Raw genomic sequence first — 7,069 nt, 5'->3', positions numbered from 1 at the left:
CCTGCGGGCCCACTTAGTGAAGGTGACTCTTTTCACTAAGCTCCATCATCTTGTTGCAATCTCAACACTCCCTCTCGACAAGATATGGATTATCAGCAACCCCTATCCTGCCTCGGTGGTACTCGAATTTTCTCCTGGTGAGAGCCTTCATCAGAATATCAGCATCCTGATCCTCCGTTGGAATGTACGAAAGTAACATGATCCTCCGTTGCACACAATCTCTGATATGATGGTACCTGATGTCCTTGCTGCCATATACTCGGCCTCTTGAGCTCCCTGCCCAATCTGCATCCTCCTGTCTGTACCAAGATCCATATCCTGATGTGCCTCTCAAGTAGCACAATACATGCTTGCCCGCCTTCCAGAAGAGCTTGGTAGGCTTAACCATAGCTTGTGAAAGCTGGTTAACTGCATAGCATATATCAGGTCTTGTACTGACCAAATACATCAGCGACCCCACCAAATGTCGATAAACAGTGGCATCCACTTCTTCTCCCGAAGTGGCATCCTCCTTCCTCCAACCTCCAGGAAGAGGAGTATCAACAGGCTTGCAGCCATGCATGTTGAACTTCTCCAGTATCTCCCGAGCATACTTGCCCTGAGAAACAAACAGTCCACCACTGCGTTGCCATATTTCCAATCCTAGGAAATAGTGAAGGAGGCCCAAATCCTTCATCTCAAACTCTGTAGCAAGATCCTTCTTGCATGACAGTATCAACAGCTCATCACCCGTTAGAATCAAATCATCAACATACAGTACAATGATAAGCAACTTACACTCCACCACAATCTGGTATAGGTTAGGATCCGCCTTGCTCTTGGAGAATCCAAGTCCTGTGAAATAGCTATCTATCCGTGTGTACCAAGCACGTGGTGCTTGCTTCAACCCATACAGCGCTCTCTTGAGCCTGCACACATGCGACTCGTTGCTGAAGACCTCAAAGCCTTCGGGTTTCTCTATGTACACCTCCTCCTCAATGACTCCGTTGAGGAACGCAGTCTTCACATCCATCTGATGAATGTGACATCCCATCTGCGCTGAGAGAGCAAGAATCGTCCGTATGGAAGAATACCTTGCGACAGGTGCAAAGGTCTCCTCATAATTGATCCCCTCTATCTGTGAAAAGCCTCGGGCAACAAATCGTGCCTTGTACTTCTCCACACTCCCGTCAGCTGCCTGCTTAACTTTGTAGATCCATCTCGAACCCACCACTGATTTCCCTTCCAGTCTAGGAACAATCTCCCATGCACTGTTTCTGACAATAGAATCATACTCTTCCACCATGGTGTCTACCCATGCGGGATCCTCCACAGCTTCCTCGAAAGAGGATGGCTCAGTCACAACACACTTGCTCATAAGAGCCATGTATCCAGTGTACCGATCAGGTGACTGTCTCTGCCTGCGTTGGGCTATAGGTGGTCCTACAACTTTCTCTGCATCTTGAGCCAGTCACTCAGCTTCTGTCAAGTGCTTTCGCCCTCTGATGGTTGGCGCTGCATGAGTGGTCTCTTCCACTCCATGAACCTCGTCCTGTGGCTGATCCACATCCTGAATCTCATCCTTAGGAACTAATAGCTCCTCATCTGCATGCAAGTGTAGCTCCCTCTCAAGCGAACACTTCATGGCTTTCTCCTCCTGAAATTTTATATGTCGTCGCACGACAGTTTTACCACTGTCTGGAAAATACACACAATAGTTGTGGGGCATATTAGTGTACCCCACAAATATCCCAACCTCTGCGGTCGGCTCCAACTTCTTCCTGGCATCCTTCGTCACATGCATGTAAACGTTAGCACCAAAATTCCTCAAATGAGAAAGATCAGGCTTCTTACCAGAATAAGCCTCCTCGGGTGTACTCATGCCAAGTATCCTATGAGGACAACGGTTCTGCACATAAACTGTTGTATTGCATGCTTCCGCCCACAAGTGAAGGGGTAGGCCCTGATCATGCAACATTGCCCATGCAGCACCCACAATCGTTCTGTTCTTCCGCTCAGCTACCCCGTTCTACTGTGGGTTATGGGGAGCTATGAGCTCTCTTTGAATCCCTTCTGCCTTGCAGAAATCCTTGAACTCGTCCGAGATGTATTCACCACCATTATCGCTCCTAAGAGCCTTCACCTTCTTCCCCGACTCCTTCTCGACCAGTGCTTTGAATTCACAGAACTTTGAATATGTCTCACTCTTCTTCTACATGAAGAAGATCCAACACTTACGAGAGAAATCATCAACAAAAATCACATAATACCTGTGTTTTGCTGTCGAAGCAACTGAGAAAGGTCCACACACGTCTGTGTGAATTCTCTCAAGGATCGTCGTGGCGCGACTATCCTTCTCGTGAAAGGTGGCTTTCACAAACTTCCCCAAAGTACACCCCTTGCACTGATCTGACTGCAAAAGTGTGCCTTTAGGAAGCCCTGTAGTGATCTGCTGCAGTATCTTCAAGGCTCCATGGTGAAGGTGACCCAATCTCCTGTGCCACAACTCGCCATCATCCCGGCTCACCAATCCTTCTGCCTTTCCCGCCATTGCTACGCATCCATCTACATGCAACTGATAAAGGTTCCTCACTCGAACCCCTATCTTCTGGGTCTCACCAGTTGTCTTGCTGCGCAGGAAATCCTTTCCCTCGCTGAAAACAACATCATACCCCTTGTCTTCTAACATCGCCACTAAGATAAGATTCTTCTTCAATCCTGGAACATGCATGACTTCCTTCAATATGAAGGGTTTACCAGATTCCCTCTCAAAGGAAATGGTACCGATACTGGTCGCACTGTATCTACCATCATCGCCCATATCGATGTGCACTCCAAGATCTTTGTCCTCCAGATCAGAGAACAAATATCTATCTCCCGTCATGTGAAAAGACGCACCACTGTCCAAGAACCACACCGATCCCATCACACTTGAAACCAAGCATGCGATCAATGAAAAATCAAGCTCAAACTGTGAGGCTAGAGCCTCTCCTGCTGAAGATCCAGCAGCTTGCTTGTTCTTCTTCTTCTGCGGACAATTAGTGGCATAGTGTCCGTGCGGGTGACAGTGAAAACACTTCACCTTGGACATGTCCTGCTTCTTGCGTTTCACATCGGAATGAGAAGCTTTCTTGTTCTTCCCCTTCTTTGCTTTGGCAGCCAAAGCGCAATTCTCTTCATCAGATACCTTTGATGAAGATCCATTCTCGTACTTATTGTTACTGAGTTTATCCTTGAGCGCCAGGTCGCTCTTGCTTTGGAATAACATTCGCAATCCGTTGAAAGACATTTCAACAACACTGCTGCAAATTCGAATTCCACCAGCAACCAACTCAACCGCCTCGGATCTAAGATTCGTGAGAACACAATATTTCTCGTACAGAGATTGACTGTATGGGCATTCACCAGATATCTCACCTTCCAAAGGAAGGATGAATCCAGAGGCTACCTGGCCCGATTACAGACTTTGCCTGAAGAAATAGAATGCAAACACTTCCTGAATAGTAGATCTGATGATCAATAGCTACGATACCATGTAGAAACTTTTTCTATAATTATCTAGCTCGCTCTAATACCATGTAGAAATTTTGAATAATTTAACACATATTCAACAGAGATTATCCTGATCATGTGCTATTGCGGAATACATACACAATACATAAGCTCCTCTACATTGATCATCAATATAGAAGCATCAATAACAATAAAACATCAAGAGCATTCACACATTAACACAGTATGTAACCCGGGGAAAGCATCTCGCTAAAAACCCCACACTATCTGTATATTAATGATTGAGAACATGTAACATTACAAAGTACAATGCTTATCACAAGCAATCCAGTATCAGCTCCACCTGTTACACACAATACAACTTAGATCTGATCTCCAAATCTATTCCATTGCTTGCCTGCCTCTCCAGCTCAATACCTGCTCAAGAACTGATGAGAATGGTTTACCAAACTCGTATTTCACCTGCAAAGAATCACTCACACTGTGTTGGATGTGAGCACAGGCTAGAATTCTTGATATTGGCCAATTCATTGGCATACTCAATCCCTCTGATTGTGCAAATCATCATGCACAACTATAGTCACAACTGATAGCAATTTGATCCTCTAACACCTGTCCCTACTGAACTGAACATGCACTGACATGCAACTGAGTTAACTGATGTATTCTATAGTTGCATTATGAATTAATAACTTGTGAATTAATTAATAACTAATTCACCCAACTCATCTCTAGTCTATTTTCCAGTTAGACTAAATACAACCAGTTTAACAAAGCTAAACTGAACACAACTCCATCAACTGCACCTCCAGTCCACTAAACTCAACTCACTTGAGTTCTAACTGAAGTCCTGCATGCAAATATTAGTCATCCCATAGGTAACCACGTATTTCCCTCTGGGATCTGCATGTACCACATCCATAGCTCATCCTGAAGTGCTCCAAGAGAATAAGATCAAGTTTATAGTCCAAATATTATTATGAGACAATAATATTTGACTTTTCTATTCTTGACAGCCAGTCTAAAAATAGACTTTGATCACTCATACTGTGGTCACCCACACTGTGGTCACCCACACTATGATCACTCATACTATGGTCACCCACACTGTGATCATCCCTGCTGGGATCAAAAATAGAACTTGCTCCATAATTTTCTTGTGGGCCCACTTAGTGAAGGCGACTCTTTTCACTAAGCTCCATCATCTTGTTGCAATCTCAATACTTTCGAATGTTTACCTAACACAACATCACATAACATAACCTTACAACATCTCTTCTATCTGGTTTCGAATTGGCAACTCCTTTCGACATGGTTTAATAATCTTTGGAAACTACCTATTGGCCGACAAATCTAGTAAAAGTGAAACCGGTAGGATTTTGATAAATAGTGGGAAACATATTCCATAAATGAAAAACCTTTACTTACCCAAAAAAAAATACTTATATATGATTTAATTTATAAATATTATATATTTTATTTATTTTAAATTATTGAATATACATTATTTGATTAATTTTTTAAAATGAAATATCATTAATGATATATATATATATATTTTTAAAATTAAATAAATCAAATATCACAATATTAAAAAAATAAAATTATTTCTTTTTTAGTCATTTATAAACTCCAATTTTTTTATAATCAAAAAGTTTGTTTTTTTTTAAGAATCTAGTTGATAGATATATATATATATATATATATATATATATATATATATATATATATATATATATATAATTTTAAAGTCAGAACCAAGTGAGACATCAAATTGGTGAATGAGACTCTCTTATTTGTAGGACAAGGGATGCACCTCCATGCAACTACTTCACTGTTAAACTTTACAAAGATGTATGTACTCTACTAAAGTCTCAAGAGATGTATGTATTATACCCCAAATAGATTTGAACTTGTACCCTCTTAAGAGGAAACACATACCCTTAACCACTTTTCCCATGTCAAATTATCATAAAATAAATACTCATTTCTTTTATTTAATCATTTACAAACATATAATGTTCTTTATTATAAAACGGGAATGATTTGAAGGCCCTCCAAATCTACTTAACATGATCATTTTAAATATTGTTGAATGTGAGGGTAAACAAAATCATAGGCTTTCAAAAGAGTTGGATTTAATCTTTAAAGATTATTAGGGGCATATATGCATATTTACTTAGGCATGGTAGGTGTGATGATTAATTATGAACAAAAACTAGGATTATCATATGTATTGGGGATCAACAAAATTTGAAATAATCACGCCAAGTCCTTATCTATTTGGAAAGGACTTTGGATTATGAAGATCCAAGGCATAAAGGAGATTTCTAGGAATTAACATTCTTATTTTTCTAATTTTCTAGTATTACTTTTCGACAATTGGAGGGTCTAGTTCCTAAAAGTCAACATTTTGTGCAGAGAATGGAGGGAATTCGAGAGTGTGTTTCTTGGTAGACATTGGAAGTATGACATTAGAATTTGGAAGCTTAACTATGGAATTAGGGACTTCTAGATTCAATTACAGTATTCTTACACTCTAGTTTTATGAAATCATTTATGGATTGAAGCCTTCAAATCTACAAAAAGTACCATAGTCTAGAGTTTCCTCATGCAATCCTTGGATATAGTCCAAGATTACTCACACAATTAATCATTATTTGAGTGCATCTCAAGCTTTGTTAGTTAATCTAAAGAGATATTGGTCTAGTGTATTTCGTTTTTTCATTTTGAATGGATAAAAGAGCTTTGAGATATTGTTCGGAGGGAAGAAACATTATGGAACAAGCACAATGGTCAACCACCATAACCATATTCAAGATTCAATTAAGTGATGTGAACACCTTTGTAATAATCGTCAAGAAATTATAATCTATGCAACAAGGAGGATGGATACATGGATAAATGAATGGGAGTAGAGTTATGTCAAATAGCTAAAAGTAACAAGAAAATAATTTATTAAGATGAATGTTGAATCATAAAAAACAAAAACTAAAATTTGTTCTTTTGGAGGTGTGGGAATAAATAAACAAAGAGAATTTATTGAATCATGAAGACATGATAAGAGAAATGCAAGAGAGTTTGGCATTCAGAATTGGAACAAAATCTTGGGCTTATAGAGATGAAGTAATCAACTTCATTGAATGTTGTCTCAATTGATTATTTTGGAATAAAGAAAACAATAGCCATAGAAGAAGATACCATGGAACAAAATATTGAGGAAACTAGAAGAGAAAACATATCCATACTAACATCAGTTGTAGGATGAAAGAAGAGTACTCACTTTGGGCATCACAACAAATATATTTAAATTACTTGATGTATAACAAGTCTCTGTTTTCGCTAGGCCAATTTGTAAGGCTTTATGCAAGCCAAATTATTTGAAGGGAGGGTGGATGCTGGGTATTTGGGGATTTATAGGAATGTGGGGTATAATATGGGGTATCTAATAAAAATAGTTGCTTTTTCTATTGGAAATATGTATTAGGAGCGGGGTTAAACAAAACTATTTGGAGATGTATTTATCAATATCTAGTGAAAACAAGGGCATTCTTTAATATCTCATGAGTGCACAAGC

The sequence above is a fragment of the Pinus tabuliformis genome, chromosome 2_1, assembly GCF_031772625.1.
Source record: "Pinus tabuliformis cultivar Carrire ecotype Pingquan chromosome 2_1, CPIR1, whole genome shotgun sequence".
NCBI classification, from domain to species: Eukaryota; Viridiplantae; Streptophyta; class Pinopsida; order Pinales; family Pinaceae; genus Pinus; species Pinus tabuliformis.
This window is presented reverse-complemented; position numbering follows the sequence as displayed.